Genomic DNA, 16,981 nt, shown 5'->3' on the forward strand with positions numbered 1-16,981 from the left:
TGTTCCGGCCTTTATCCCTGCAAAAAGAATCTGGGCTAGCTCCCTCTGGTTCTTCTGGTTTTCCCTCGCTCTATGTTCTCTATCTTCCTTCCTGATCTTCTCATCTAATTCCCTTTCCTCCCATCAAATTCGTTTTTCCCTTTCTTCTGGGGTCTCCCTATTATTAAATACCTTTTCAGCTGCTTTCAGTAAATCCTGTGTCATCTGTTCTCCCAATCCCTCTATCTTTTGTAATTTCTTCCTAATATCTGGGGCTGTCTGATTTACAAATGTTAACAGGACTGCAGCACGTGACTCCTCAGCCTGGGGGCCCATAGGTGTATACTGCCTGAAAGCTTCCATCAGCCTCTCTAGGAAGGCTGCAGGGCTCTCAGTGGGCTCTTGCCTTACTAAATTTACCTTTGCCAAATTTGTCGGCTTTCTTGCTGTGGCCCACAGGCCTGCCATCAGAGTCTGGCGGTACACTCGAAGACCATCCCTACCTTCCGCTCGCTCAAAATCCCAGTTAGGCCACAACAGAGGAAACCCTTCGTCCACGAGATGAGGCTGGGTGGTTGTACTCCCGTTGGCCCCCAGGACCTGTTTCTGAGCCTCTGCCAGAATTTGCTCCCATTCTTCTGTGGTGAAGAGCACCTGCAACAGCTGCTGACAATCGTCCCAGGTGGGGTTGTGAGTGAACAAAATGGAATCCAAGAGGTCAATGAGGCCTTGGGGTTTCTCTGAGAAAGGAGGGTTTTGGGTCTTGCAATTGTACAGGTCACTAGTGGAAAAGGGCCAGTACTGATAGGTTCGCTCTCCATCTGGGTTAGCTGGTCCCACTCAGATGGGGAGTGCCTGAATAGTGGATGAAGGTAACTCTGGGTCCCCAGGGTCTTGCCCACCCCTATCTCCCCTAGTTCTCCCCCGGGTCCCCAATGCTGGCCCCTGCTCATGGTCGGTTCCCATTGGCCCTCCTAGTCCTCTCAGTTCACCTGTGGGAGCTTCTCTCCTTGGAGGGAATTGCAAGGGGGGCACATATGGCAGAGGCCTCATCTCCGTTTCTAGATCTATCAGGTTTGGATAAGATGATTCCTGAAAGACTAGTTTTGGGTCCTCTTTCTTTTTGGTTTTCTCCAGGGGGTCTTCATCACCAGGACCTGTGAATTAGAAGAGCTACGAGGTTTGTGAACACTCCTTCACAGCCTGTATGATGGACGGTTGAAAGGTGCCTTCCAGAGGCCATCCAACCTGGAAGGCGGGCCACTCTGCAGAGCAAAAGGTTATTAATTTACTTTTCTTGACTAGCAAAGACAAGTTATGGGCCCTGATCCTGACATCGAAAAATGGTCAGTCATGAGGGAAAGTGGGGTAGATTCCCCCTGACCCATGGTCAAAGAATAAATGGTGGGGAAGAGAGAGGGAGAGAGGAAGTCACTGGGAACGACCACCAAAAATCCTACTGAGAGTGGTGGCGGCCAAGAGGTTGGGCTTATGGTATGCTTTTGGAGCTGTTTATATGCCTGCGTAATTGCACGGAAGTTTTCTTGCTGGGGGCGGGCACCCTAGGGGTTTCTAGCCCGTTCCGTGACCCCCTTATCCTCTCACGGGAGTCTTCAAGTGGCAGGCACCCTAATGGCCTTTAAGTGCCTGACCCGTGCCCACACAAAGAATTTTAGGCCACGTCCTCAGTTAAGGATGTTAAAGGACAGTTTCACCCAGTCGGGCTCTAGTTACTGAGGCTCACTTATTGTAGGGCCTTCAGAGTCCGCCAGAGTGTAGCCCTGGCTGGGACTCATCAATTGCCCCCACAACCATTGGCCTGTTCACTGAAACTCCTGAAAAGAGTAGGAGTTGAGGGCAGATCAGAGAAGAAGGGGAGAAGGAGAATAAGTCAGAAGAGAGAGAAGAGAACGATGCACCAGAAGAGAACAAGACCAGAGACAATGCCAGCACACACACAAACACGGAGAGCCGAAGACAAACACATGGACAGACAAATGTCAGCCAACAACACAGCACTGGGTTTTCGGGCCCCCTGAGTTTTCTTGCATCCCAGTACTAGGTTCACCTTACCGAATGGCGTCCACTGCTCACCAGACTTGGGATCAGGAGAGGAACTCTCCTTCCTGCAGAGCCAGCTGCCTTCCAGCGTGCTCGCTGGCCTCTGTCTTGCGCCGGCTGGAATGTCCAGTCCGTTTCCAACCCTCTATAGAAAGCTTTCTCCTGTGCCAGATATCTTCCTGCTTCACAGCAGGGCCTCGGATTTATGCTGAATTTTCCTGACCTGCCTGAGCACCGCTGCTATTATCTATCCTTCCCCTCTGTCCTGGAAGTGTTCTCTTCCCCCGGTCAAGGGATCCCAGACGAGCCCCCAAATATTATGCCTGATGTCCGAATCCCTGAGCAGGAAGAAAGAAGGCCTCCAAGACAATGCAACTCGCAAAAAGGGAAGTTTATTGCTCACTCGAGTCAGGGCTCCTGCCGCATCCAATGCAGTGGTGCAGGGTCAGAGAGCCCCGAGCCCAAGCTGTTACACAAATTTATAGGGTGAGCACACGCCATTGGTAGTTGGTTTAAGCGGATTGCAAAGCAATTTCATTGGTCAAAACTTTCACACGTGCAGGACTTTCCCAGGGTTTCTGCCCCGTTCCTAATTGGCAAACAGCGGTCAGTGTTAAGCGAAAGCTGATCCAGGTGGCCTGATAATCTTACCACCCAGAAGTAGGAAGGCCTACTCCTAATTTAAGCTGCCTGCCATGGCATTACTTCTGCTCGCCTCACAACATGAAGGCTGTATATTGTCACCCTGCTTATTTAACTCATATGCAGAGTACATCATGAAAATGCTGGGCTGGAAGAAGCACAGGCTGGATTCAAGATTGCCAAGAGAAATATCAATAACCTCAGATGTGCAGATGACACAACCCTTATGGCAGAAAATGAGGAAGAACTAAAAAAGCTCTTGATGAAGGTGAAAGAGGAGAGTGAAAATGTTGGCTTAAATCTCAACATTTAGAAAACTAACATCATGGCATTTGGTTCCATCACTTCATGGCAAATAGATGAGGAAACAGTGGAGAGAGTGGTTGTCACTATTTTTATGGGCTCCAATATGACTGCAGATGGTGATTGTAGCCATGAAATTAAAAGACGCTTACATGTTGGAAGGAAAGTTGTGACCAACATAGACAGCATATTGAAAAGCAGAGAAATTACTATGTCACCAAAGGTCCATCTAGTCAAGGCTATGGTTTTTCCAGTGGTCATGTATGGATGTGAGAGTTGGACTATAAAGAAAGCTGAGATCCAAAGAATTGATGCTTTTGAACCGTGGTGTTCGAGAAGACTCTTGAGCGTCCCTTGGACTGCAAGGAGATCCAACCAGTCCATCCTAAAGGAAATCAGTCCTGAATGTTCACTGGAAGGACTGGTGCTGAGGCTGAAGTTCCAATACTTTGGCCACCTCATGCAAAGAGCTGACTCATTTGAAAAGACCTTGATGCTGGGAAAAGTTGAGGGCAGGAGAAGTGGATGACAGAGGATGAGATGGTTGGATGGCATCACTGACTCAATGGACATGAGTTTGTGTGGACTCCACTAGTTGGTGATGGACAGGGAGTCCTTGCAAGCTGTGGTTCATGGGCTCACAAAGAGTTGGACACGACTGAGTGACTGAAATGAACTGAAGTTGTTGAATATAGTTTCAGATTTCTTTCCTTTTTTTCTTTTGGTTTTCTTTGGTTTTGTTTTTGATGGGCAATATTTTTGTTTTTCCTTAGAAGATATTCCATTCTGAATGTAGTCATAAACCTGAATTTTAAAGCCACTTAAGTAACGTGTTGTTATAGGCAACTCGTCACAAACTTGATGCCATTAGATTTATTAGTCTTTGTTCTCAATTTGTTCAGTTCAGTTCAGTCCTTCAGTCATGTCCGTCTGTTTGCAATGTCATGGACTGCAGCATGCCAGGTTTCCCTATGCATCACCAAAACCCGGAGCTTGCTCAAGCTCATGTCCATCGAGTTGGTGATGCCATCCAACCATCTCATCCTCTGTTTTCCCCTTCTCCTCCTGCCTTCAGTCTTTCCTTACATCAGGGTCTTTTCCAGTGAGTCAGCTCTTCCCAACAGGTGGGCAAATTACTGGAGCTTCAACTTCAGCATCAGTCCTTCCAGTGAATGTTCTGGACTGATTTCCTTTAGGATGGACTGGTTTGCTCTCCTTGCAGCCCAAGGGACTCTCAAAAGTCTTCTCCAACACCATAGTTCAAAGGGAATATATGTGTGTCATTTGTTAGTGATATCATATTCCCCCTGTTGGGATTTAACCACCAAAACTGAATTTAAACAATATGCAAACATGAGGATTAAGTCACAGTGCCTCATCTATGCACACGTTGCAAACAGGAGAGGCTCCTCTTGTATTCGATGGATAGATCTCATGCAAAAATAGGCTCTGGGAGCCCAAGATGAGCCATTAAACACCATTGTCTTTACTGTGGCTGCCACAGCTGTTTTGTCTTCTTTGATTGGGAAGACGTTTCAAAATTATTTTTTTGTATGTTTGCTTTCAGAGACAATATTTTTATGGCATAGACTATGGGGATATTATATCAGAAATATATCCATGTATCTTGAGCAGTTAAATTTGTTGGTTTGTATGTCCCCGCTAGTCTTTCTCTATAAATAGAAAAGAAACAAACATGTTCAGTATGCATTCATTCTCTCTGTTTTTTCCTTTTTTTTTTTTCCATTTATTTTTATTAGTTGGAACCTTATTACTTTAGAGTACTGTAGGGTTTTTTGCCATACATTGACATGAACCAGCCATGGATTTACATGTATTCCCCATCCCGAACCCCCCTCCCACCTCCCTTTCCACCCGATCCCTCTGAGTCTTCTCAGTGTGCCAGCCCCGAGCACTTGTCTCAAGCATTCAACCTGGGCTGGTGATCTGTTTCACCCTTGATGATATACATGTTTCGATACTGTTCTCTCTAAACATCCCACCTTCTGCCTTCTCCCAGAGTCCAAAATCTGTTCAGTTCATGTGTGTCTCTTTTTCTGTTTTGCATATAGGTTATTGTTACCATCTTTCTAAATTCCACATATATGTGTTAGTATACTGTATTGGTCTTTATCTTGCTGACTTACTTCACTCTGTATAATGGGCCCCAGCTTCATCCATCTCATTAGAACGGATTCAAATGAATTCTTCTTATTGGCTGAGTAATATTCCATGGTGTATATGTACCATAGCTTCCTTATCCATTTGTCTGCTGATGACATCTAGGTTGCTTCCATATCCTGGTCATTATAAACAGTGCTGCGATGAACTTTGGGGTGCACGTGTCTCTTTCAGATCTGGTTTCCTCAGTGTGTATGCCCAGAAGTGGGATTGCTGGGTCATATGGCAGTTCTATTTCCAGTTTTTTAAGAAATCTCCACACTGTTTTCCATAGCGGCTGTACTAGTTTGCATTCCCACCAACAGTGTAAGAGGGTTCCGTTTTCTCCACACCCTCTCCAGCATTTATTGCTTGTAGACTTTTGGATAGTAGCCATCCTGACTGGCATGTAATGGTACCTCATTTGGTTTTGATTTGCATTTCTCTGATAATGAGTGATGTTGAACATCTTTACATGTGTTTGTTAGCCATCTGTATGCCTACCTTGGAGAAGTGTTTGTTTAGTTCTTTGGCCCATTTTTTGATTGGGTCATTTAGTTTTCTGGAATTGAGCTTCAGGAGTTGCTTGTATATTTTTGAGATTAATCCTTTGTCTGTTGCTTCGTTTGATATTATTTTCTCCCAATCAGGTCTGTCCTTTCATCTTGCTTATAGTTTTCTTTGTTGAGCAAAAGCTTTTAAGTTTCACTAGGTCCCATTTGTTTATTTTTGCTTTTATTTCCAATATTCTGGGAGGAGGATCATAGAGGATCCTGCTGTGATTTATGACAGAGTGTGTTTTGCCTATCTTCTCCTCTAGGAGTTTTATAGTTTCTGGTCTTACATTTAGATCTTTAATCCATTTTGAGTTTATTTTTGTGTATGGTGTTAGAAAGTGTTCTAGTTTCACTCTTTTAAAAGTGGTTGACCAGTTTACCCAGTACCACTTATTAAAGAAGTTGTCTTTTCTTCATTGTATATTCTTGCCTCCTTGTCAAAGATAAGGTGTCCATAGGTGCATGGATTTATCTCTGGGCTTTCTATTCTGTTCCATTGATCTATATTTCTGTCTTTGTGCCAGTACCATACTGTCTTGATGACTGTGGCTTTGTAGTATAGTCTGAAGTCAGGCAGGTGGATTCCTCCAGTTCCATTCTTCTTTCTCAAAATGACTTTGGCTCTTTGAGCCAAAATTTGTATTTCCATACAAATTGTGAAATTATTTGCTCTAGTTCTGAGAAAAATACCATTGGTAGCTTAATAGGGATTGCATTGAATCTATAGATTGCTTTGGGTAGTATAATCTTTTTGACAATATTGATTCTTCCAATCCATGAACACAGTATATTTCTCCATCTATTTGTGTCCTCTTCGATTTCTTTCATCAGTATTCTATAGTTTTCTATGTATAGGTGTTTTGTTTCTTTAGGTAGATATACTCATAAGTATTTTATTCTTTTTGTTGCAATGGTGAATGGTATTGTTTACTTAAATTTCTTTCTGTTTTCTCCTTGTTAGTGTATAGGAATGCAAGGGACTTTTGTGTATTAATTTTATATCCTGCAAATTTACTATATTCGTTGAACAGCTCTATTAATTTTCTGGTAGAGTCTTTAGGGTTTTCTATGTAGAAGATCATGTCATCTGCAAACAGTGAGAGTTTCACTTATTTCCTATCTGGATTCGTTTTACTCTTTTTCTTCTCTGATTGTTGGGGCCAACACTTCCAACACTATGTTGAATAGTAGTGTTGAGAGTGGGCACCCTTGCCTTGTTCCTGATTTCAGGGGAAATGCTTTCGATTTTTCACCATTGAGGGTAATGCTTGCTGTGGGTTTGCCATATATAGCTTTAAATATGTTGAGGTATGTTCCTTCTATTCCTGCTTTCTGGAGAGTTTTAATCATAAATGGATGGTGAATTTTGTCAAAGGATTTTTCTGCATCTATTGAGATAATCATATGGTTTTTATCTTTCAATTTGTTAATGAGGTGTACTACATTGACTGATTTGTGGATATTAAAGAATCCTTGCATTCCTGGGTTAAAGCCCACTTGGTCATGATTATGATTTTTTTAATATGATGTTGGATATTGCTTGCTACAATTCTGTTAAGGATTTATGCATCTATGTTCATCAGTGTTATTGGTGCATTGTTTCCTTTTTTTGTGGCATCTTTGTCTGGTTTTGTAATTAGGGTGAAGTTGGCCTCATAGAAAGAGTTTTGAAATTTACTTTCTTCTGCAATTTTCTGGAAGAGTTTAAGTAAGACAGGTTTTAGTTTGTCCCTAAATTTTTGGTAGAATTCAGCTGTGAAGCCATCTGGTCATGGGCTTTTGTTTGCTGGAAGATTTCTGATTACAGTTTTGATTTCCTTGCTTGTCATGGGTCTGTTTAGATCTTCTATTTCTCAAGGGCACATGGAACCTTCTCCAGAATAGGTCACATCCTGGGCCATAAATCTCGCCTTGGGAAATTCAAAGCAATTGAAATCATTCCAGTCATCTTTTCTGACCACAGTGCAGTAAGATTAGATCTCAATTACAGGAAAAAAAAATAGTAAAAATTCAAATATATGGAGGCTAAATAACATGCTTCTAAGTAACTAACAAATCATAGAAGAAATAAAAAAAGAAATCAAAATATACATAGAAAAGAATGAAAATGAAAACACAACAGCCCAAAACCTATGGGACACTGTAAAAGCAGTGCTAAGCGGAAGGTTCATAGCATTACAGGCTTACCTCAATAAATAAGAAAAAACTCAAATAAATCACCTAATTCTACACCTAAAACAACTAGAGAAGGAAGAAATGAAGAACCCCAGGGTTCATAGAAGGAAAGAAATCTTAAAAATTAGGGCAGAAATAAATGCAAAAGAAACGATAGAGACCATAGTAAACATCAACAAAGCTAAAAGCTGGTTTTTTGAAAAATAAACAAAACTGACAAACCGTTAGCAAGAATCATTAAGAAACAAAGGGAGAAGAACCAAATTAACAAAATTAGAAATGAAAATGGAGAGATCACAACAGACAACACTGAAATACAAAGGATCATAAGGGACTATTACCAGCAGCTCTACGCCAATTAAATGGACAACTTGGAAGAAATGGACAAATTCTTAGAAGAGTATAACTTCCCAAAAGTGAACCAGAAAGAAATAGAAGATCTTAACATGCTCTTTTTAAATCAACCAACTTAAATTCCTCTCTGTCCCCACTGCACTCCCAAGTCTAGGCCAGATATAATATCCTGCAGAGACTGAAGGCTGATTCCAGCACATCTTTCTGGAGATTGCGTTACCACTGTTTTTTAGGGAAAAGAAAATAAGTTGCTAACATAAAATCTATAGATTGTAAACAACTCTGCCATAAATCTTTGATGCAGACTGGCATCATAGGTGTCCCTGATCTCTGCCATTAGACCCATTACCTAAGGCCAGTTGTATGGCCCTGGGCTGTCCCTGAAGTCTTCACTTTGCCATTTGACAACTTATTCCCCCAGCAATCTCGTCTCCAATGAAGACATCAGTGCATATCTCATGAAGTGGATAGGAAGATGACATGAAACCATGAATGTCAAGTATGGCCCCTAGTTACCATTTTCATGATGTTCTTAGCAGATTTTTCTCCAAGTAGGCAAGGTTCTCCATCTTCTTAGAAGTCCATGCAGATCAGTTTGATTTTCCAGCCAAGATTTAAGGAAGAGATTACAGTTCAATTGTCTGTATTCTGAGAAGCTTCAAAGACCACTCGCCAAGGGCACTGATGAAGGTACAGATTTAGCAAAAGCTTTGTATTTTTATCAGATCTATTAGTGGCATAAAGGGGAAAACTAGGGTAGGTCAGAGCATATATAACTTGGGGCTCCCGGTCACCACTACATGCTAAGAACCCGAACCTCTCTGAGTACTTGGAGCCAGGAAAGAGCATGAAGTGGCTTGTGCTCCTCGGGCTGGTGGCCTTCTCAGAGTGCATAGTCAAGTAAGTATGGGGACTGTAAGCTGCATCATCTTCCTTTCTCGGATTTTTCTTTTCATCTGATTATTCTTCCAGCCATCAGGTTTAGATGGGAATGGAATATTTCCCTGACAGTCTTAAAGTTCAACCCTTACTTATTGATAAGTGCCTTGCTTTAGGAACTGTGGATCCCAAGGGTCTTGGTGTAGATTTGCATGGTTGCACATCTCTTGGGGTCCAGTCATGACCTACTGAAAATGTAACTCCTTACAACTGTTCAGTGCACAGCCTATGCAGATGTAGGTGTGGTCCTGTGGAATAGTACTTTTCTACATTTTATTCAACATGTCCTCTTTGTTCCCTGTCTACTTCAGTGTGTATATGTCTATGTCTGCATCTCTGTATCACTATCACTTACCTCTCCTTCTCTTTGGAAGTCTCTGTGAGTGTGTTTCTCTCTGTGTTGTTTTCTTTTAATTTTTCACTTGACTCATTCTTCCTTCTTGAGCCTCTGAGTTTCCCTTACTTGTTCCCTCTCTCCTGGATTCTTCTTTCAACTCCCTCTTCTCCTTCAACTTGGAGAAAGATACACTCTTTTACATACAGTTTTATATCTGATAAGCAGTGTGACCACAGCAAACTCAGTAACCTCTTGCATTTCAAATTGCTCCCTTGTAAAAGAGCATAAGAGTCCCCCTTCTACCTCTTCCTTGAGGTTCTATGAGAAGGATACAGTGGGATGGCAACAGCAATGCTAATGCCTGTCATTGTTGAGACTTCCTATTTATCAGGTACCTTATATCCATCATTTCATTTATCCCCAAGAAATTTTATTCAGAGGGTTTGTATTGTTACATTTCACCATTTTACCGAGGGGGAGATTGAGACACCACATGATCATATGTCTTACCCCAGATTGCAGAACAGAACCTGTAACCAAACCTATGTCTTTGCCATGGTATATGCAAGAAATTCTGATAATAATGTGCCTCATAAAAATGATTAGGAAATACACAGGGCCATTACAACGACAGTTATACCTGAACACTGACAGCTAATTGTAGCTTCTTCTTTGTTTTCCTTGTCAAATGCTAGGTAAAGTATACCTCTAACCAGAGTGAAGATCATGAGAAAAACCCACAGTGAAAAAAACATGCTGAACCATTTCCTGAAGGAACATGCTTACAGACTGTAACAGACTTCTTCTCCTGGCTCAAATACAGCTACACATCCCCTGAGAAACATCGAGGATGTGAGTATTTTGGGAGGATGGTGCTCCACAGCGCCCCCTGGTGCTCTAGCCTAGCACCGGGGTTCATCTGGAGGAGCCAGGTGGGATGTGGGGTTGGGGTTCAGGACAACATTCGGGTAACAGTGTAACAAATGCTGAGTCAGGACTGGCTGTGGGGTGACCACTGCTTGCAAAACTAATACAGGACCATCTGGCAGGACTTTCCTAGCCTCAATCCGTAGATTGGCCATCTTACCCACAGGATCCTGTCCCTGGGGAGGCAGAGCCCATGGGGACACACAAGCACATATTTTAGCTAACCCAGAGAGTGGCTTGAGATGGGGACTTGCAGCTTCTCTGCCCATGAGCACTTCAAGGTTCATTTTGCTTGGAGCTAGAAGAGGGGACAATAGCACCCACTTTTATATTCACAGACTGTTCCAGGCACTTTCAGGTGGTAACTGGTTTAGTTCTGCAACAACCCCACACAACAGTTACTCTGATTAGCTCATGTGACATATTAGGAAACAGAAGTACAGACATCAAGGGCCTTGCTGAGGAAAAACATGTGGTAAACAGTGGAGCTCGGCTGGCTTTTCAGGACTGAAGATGCTGTGCGGTGTTTGGGGAAAGGATAAAACTGATCTGGGGACCCTCGGGGCAGTCAAGGGCTTCAGGTATCCAGACTGGGAAACTGGAGGCCTGAGAAGTTAGGGGGCCTCATAAATGAGTTCTCACTCTAAGGGGCCTTTGAGAGTCTAATAAAACCTATGGCCTGCCTCCCCCAAAGTGTTTGAGTACTTCCCCCCTCTCTCTTTTTCTCTCATATACATTCACTCAAAGACCCACATATCCTGAAAAGTGAATTCCCGAGGCAGTAATTTTATAGATCCCTGCATGCAAGGCTGTGTTTTTGGCTTTTGTCTTCCTGGACAGATGCAGAATCCACAACACAATACAGAGAAGGCAGTCCATTCCTGTCATTAGGTCACAGTGATGCCAAAGAGAAGGCTACCTTACTCTAGGCTCATTTTATCCAAAAGGGGGCACTGATGGGTCCTGGCCTGACTCTTGGTTGCCCCACCACCAGAGAAGCCACGAGGCCAATTTGACTCATGCAAGTGGTGTTTTTCAGAGGGGCAGATGTTTTAAAATTCACAGCCTCTCACAAATGGAACCCGAATTCCCCTCCCAGCTTAGTCTAACTGTCTGAGATCCACCGAAGACACAGCCCAGCCTCAGTTCTTCTCTGAGGATCTAATGGCAATGCATCCCATCCCAGTCCAAGCCCTACTTCATGTATCTGTAAGTGGGATCACTCTTCTCTCACACAGATTGTGGACCTTGTAAGTACTGACCAGCGATTCAGTCTAAGAGTGGCGGAATATGGGTTTGAGGGAATACCTTTTGTTGGCGTCTAGGGCTTGAACTACCCCAACTTATCTTTCACTGGAGGCATCCCCATCTTTGACAACCTGAAGAATCAAGGTGCCGTTTCAGAGCCTGTTTTTACCTTCTACCTGAGCAAGTAAGTCTGAGATGGACAATCCATTTCTCCAAATTACCTGTAATTTGCTTTCAGTTGCACGAAATTTATAGAACACTTGAGAAAGAAGTGTGCTGAGAGATAATCTAATCCAAGATAACTATGGCCTCAGGGCCCTACCTGGCTTCACCACTGGCATTTATAAATAACATTTTATTGGAACTTAACCCTGCTCCTGGGCTCAAGATCAGTAACTTGGTCTAGGGGGATGAGTGAGGAGGAAGACTAAAGAGAGGCAACAGCAAACTAGTTGAAGGAAAAGTCATTAGGATTTGCTTGTGAATTTGATAAGGAAGGAGAAGGATGGTGTATAGCTTTCCTTTCTCATTAGCATTTTACTGGTAATGAAGGACCAGTTACCCAATTTGCAAGAGCCAGTGAAAAATAAAATTGTGGGACCCCTTGTTCATGAAATATTAGGTATTTCAAGACATGAGAGCAGAGGTGGGGTCACTTCTGAGTGTGGGGCCCTTTGGACAGTAGAGGTCACAGGCTAGTGGAGCCAACTCTGGGTGACCTGATCCCACACCCTTAGCACTCCCAGGCCTTGATTTTCTGGAAAAATGACAAAGGGGACAAGGGGAAATACAAAATGCTTCAGCACCCTGTCCTCTGAGGGTGTCTGAGCACTCATGTCACAGGAGGTCCAGGGCATCTTCAGAATATATAGGGGGTAGAGCCCAGCCAGGTGACTCAGCTTCTAACCTCCTCTGTGCCACTCATTAGCCAGTAACCGACCTCAGCCTGGTTCCCAGTCGTGCCTAGTCTCGATTTCTGCATCTGTCGATGAGGATATTAATAGGGCCTTGATGGGTGGAGAAGCAAAGCTCTCAGACAGTGCTGTTGTTACCATTCTCCAAGGATCCACCCGCTGTCTTCCCTCTACAGGAGCAAGCTGGAGGGCAGTGTGGTGATTCTTGGTGGGTTGGACCACCACTACTACCAGGGAGCACTCAACTGGATACCATTGACCCAAGTGGACTACTGGCATGTCCACATGGACCAGTAAGCCTCTCTCTCTGAGGGTCAGTCCAAGGGATGCTCAACATCTGTACATGGACACAGGCAGATACTCACAAATGGATTCTCAAACATACAGTCAAACAAATATATACACCATCATCAATGACACAGACAGACACACAGACATATGGAAACACACAAGCAGACACATATACACATAAACAGAGACACATATAAACATGCATAGCTAGTCAGAGACACAGAAGCACAAACAGACACACATACAAACACACATATACACAAACACACAAGCACATAGATATGCAAACAGCCCATGGATTCATAATCCCCAGGCCTCCTGACCAGGGCTCTGACCAGTGTCCTCACAGGGTCCAGAGAGGTCTGTGTAGCTGGGAGAGTGCTGCACCTGCTGCCCTGTTTGGCGGGGAGCACGGTCAGAGGACTCTGCAGTGTGGTGAACAGGATCAGGGAGAATTTTACCAGCCTGGACAGCATTATAAGATGACCAACTGTGCAGGACCACTTGGAATCAAGGAAGTTCTCAGTACAGATAAGTATCAGTTTACAAACAGGGAAAGTCCTCAGCAAATGGGGAAAACTAGTATCCTTATGGAGAAGCTACCCAGCAGTGGAAAGAGGTTGGTTGCAGTCTTAAGATGTGAAAGCAACTAATAAAAAAGACACCCCAAGGAGGAGCCAAGATGGTGGAGGAGTAGGACGGGGAGACCAATTTCTCTCCTAAAAATTCATCAAAAGAATATCTGAACACAGAGCAAACGTCACAAAACAACTTCTGATCGCTAACTGAGGTCATCAGGCGCCCAGAAAAGCAGCCCATTGTCTTCGAAAGGAGTGCTGTATACTTGGAGAAGTCCTGAGAATACAGGAAGAATAAAACTAAAATCCAGAGGCAGGAGACTTAAGCCCAAAACCTGAGAACACCAGAAAACTCCTGACTACATGGAAATTTTAGTAATAAGTGACTGTCCAAAAGCTTCCATACCTACACTGAAACCAACCACCACCCAAGAGCCAATAACTTTTAGAGCAAGACATACCACACAAATTCTCCAGCAACGCAGGAACATAGCCCTGAGAGTCAACATACAGGCTGCCCAAGGTCACACCTAACATAGACCCATCTCAAAACTCACTACTGAGCACTACATTGCTCTTCAGAGAGAAATCAAGTTCCAAGCACCAGAACACTGACGCAAACTTCCCTAACCAGGAAACCTTGAAAAGCCAATTGTACAACCCCACCCACTGGGTAAAACCTCCACGATAAAAAGGAACCACAGACCTCCAGAATACAGAAAGCCCACTCCAGATACAGCAATATAAACAAGATGAAAAGGCAAAGAAATACCCAACAGGTAAAGGAACATGAAAAATGCCCACCAAGTCAAACAAAAGAGGAGGAGATAGGGAATCTACCTGAAAAAGAATTTAGAATAATGATAACAAAAATGATCCAAAATCTTGAAAACTAAATGGAGTTACAGATAAATAGCCTGGAGACAAAGATTGAAAAGATGCAAGAAATGTTTATTAAAGACCTAGAAGAAATAAAAAGCAGTTAATTAAAAATGAATAATGCAATGAATGAGATCAAAAACACTCTGGAGGGAACCAAGAGTAGAATAACAGAGACAGAAGATAGGATAAGTGAGGTAGAAGATAAAATGGTGGAAATAAATGAAGCAGAGAGGAAAAAAAGAAAAAAGGATCAAAAGAAATGAGGACAACCTCAGGGACCTCTGGGACAATGTGAAACGCCCCAACATTCGAATCATAGGAGTCCCAGAAGAAGAAGACAAAAAGAAAGGCCATGAGAAAATACTCAAGGAGATAATAGCTGAAAACTTCCCTAAAATGGGGAAGGAAATAGCCACCCAAGTCCAAGAAACCCAGAGAGTCCCAAACAGGATAAACCCAAGGCGAAACACCCCAAGACACATATTAATCAAATTAACAAAGATCAAACACAAAGAACAAATATTAAAAGCAGCAAGGGAGAAACAACAAATAACATACAAAGGGATTCCCATAAGAATAACAGCTGATCTATCAATAGAAACCCTCCAGGCCAGAAGGGAATGGCAGGACATACTGAAAGTAATGAAAGAGAATAACCTACAACCTAGATTACTGTATCCAGCAAGGATCTCATTCAGATATGAAGGAGAATTCAAAAGCTTTACAGATAAGCAAAAGCTGAGAGAATTCAGCACCACCAAACCAGCTCTTCAACAAATGCTAAAGGATCTTCTCTAGACAGGAAACACAGGAAGGCTGTATAAACTTGAACCCAAAACAACAAAGTGAATGGCAACGGGACCACACCTATCAATAATTACCTTGAATGTAAATGGGTTGAATGCCCCAACGAAAAGACAAAGATTGGCTGAATGGATACAAAAAGAAGACCCCTATATATGCTGTCTACAAGAGACCCACCTCAAAACAAGAAACACATACAGACTAAAAGTGAAGGGCTGGAAAAAAATATTTCATGCAAAAGGAGACCAAAAGAAAGCAGGAGTCACAATATTCATATCAGGTAAAATAGACTTTCAAATAAAGGATGTGAAAAGAGGCAAAGAAGGACACTACATAATGATCAAAGGATTAATCAAAAAAGAAGATATAACAATTATAAATATATATGCACCCAACATAGGAGCACCGCAATATGTACGGCAAACGCTAACGAGTATGAAAGAGGAAATTAATAGTAACACAATAATAGTGGGAGACTTTAATACCTCACTCACAACTATGGATAGATCAACTAAACAGAAAATTAACAAGGAAACACAAACCTTAAATGACACAATGGACCAGCTAGATCTAATTGATATCTATAGGACATTTCACCCCAAAACAATCAACTTCACCTTTTTCTCAAGTGCACACGGAACATTCTCCAGAATAGATCACATCCTGGGCCATAAATCTGGTCTGGGAAAATTCAAAAAAATTGAAATCATTCCAGTCATCTTTTCTGACCACAATGCAGTAAGATTAGATATCAAATACAGGAAAAAAAAATTGTTAAAAATTCAAACATATGGAGGCTAAATAACATGCTTCTAAGTAACCAACAAATCATAGAAGAAATCAAAATATGTATAGAAATGAATGAAAGTGAAAAAACAACAACCCAAAACCTATGGGACACTGCAAAAGCAGTGCTAAGGGGAAGGTTCATAGCATTACAGGCTTACATCAAGAAACAAGAAAAAAGCCAAATAAATAACCTAACTCTACAGCTAAAGTAACTAGAGAAGGAAGAAATGAAGAACCCCAGAGTTAGCAGAAGGAAAGAAATCTTAAAAATTAGGGCAGAAATAAATGCAAAAGAAACTAAAGAGACCATAGCAAACGTCAACAATGCTAAAAGCTGGTTTTTCGAAAAAATAAACAAAATTGACAAACCATTAGCAAGACTCATTAAGAAACAAAGAGAGAAGAATGAAATTAACAAAATTAGAAATGAAAATGGAGAGATCACAACAGACAACACTGAAATACAAAGGATCATAAGAGACTACTACCAGCAGCTCTATGCCAATAAAATGGACAACTTGGATGAAATGGACAAATTCTTTGAAAAGTATAACTTTCCAAAACTGAGCCAGGAAGAAATAGAAGATCTTAACAGACCCATCACAAGCAAGGAAATCGAAACTGTAATTAAAAATCTTCCAGCAAACAAAAGCCCAGGACCAGATGGCTTCACAGCTGAATTTTACCAAAAATTTAGAGAAGAGCTAACACCTATCTTACTCAAACTCTTCCAGAAAATTACAGAGGAAGGTAAACTTCCAAACTCATTCTATGAGGCCACCATCACCCTAATTCCAAAACCAGACAGAGATGCCACAAAAACAGAAACCTACAGGCCAATATCACTTATGAACATAGATGCAAAAATCCTTAACAAAATTCTAGCAAACAGAATCCAACAACATATTAGAAAAATCATACACCATGACCAAGTGGGCTTTATCCCAGGAATGCAAGGATTCTTTAATATCCACAAATCAATCAATGTAATACACCACATTAACAAATTGAAAGATAAAAACCATATGATTATCCCAATAG

General features: G+C 42.2%; 1 pseudogene; it reads left to right on the forward strand.

The window, feature by feature from the left end:
- The first annotated feature begins 540 nt into the window (after positions 1-540).
- The window catches only part of LOC133067918 (pregnancy-associated glycoprotein 1-like), a 56,780-nt pseudogene continuing 40,339 nt past the window's right edge, over positions 541-16,981 (forward strand).

This window comes from Dama dama, chromosome 2 (assembly GCF_033118175.1).
Source record: "Dama dama isolate Ldn47 chromosome 2, ASM3311817v1, whole genome shotgun sequence".
Lineage (NCBI taxonomy): Eukaryota > Metazoa > Chordata > Mammalia > Artiodactyla > Cervidae > Dama > Dama dama.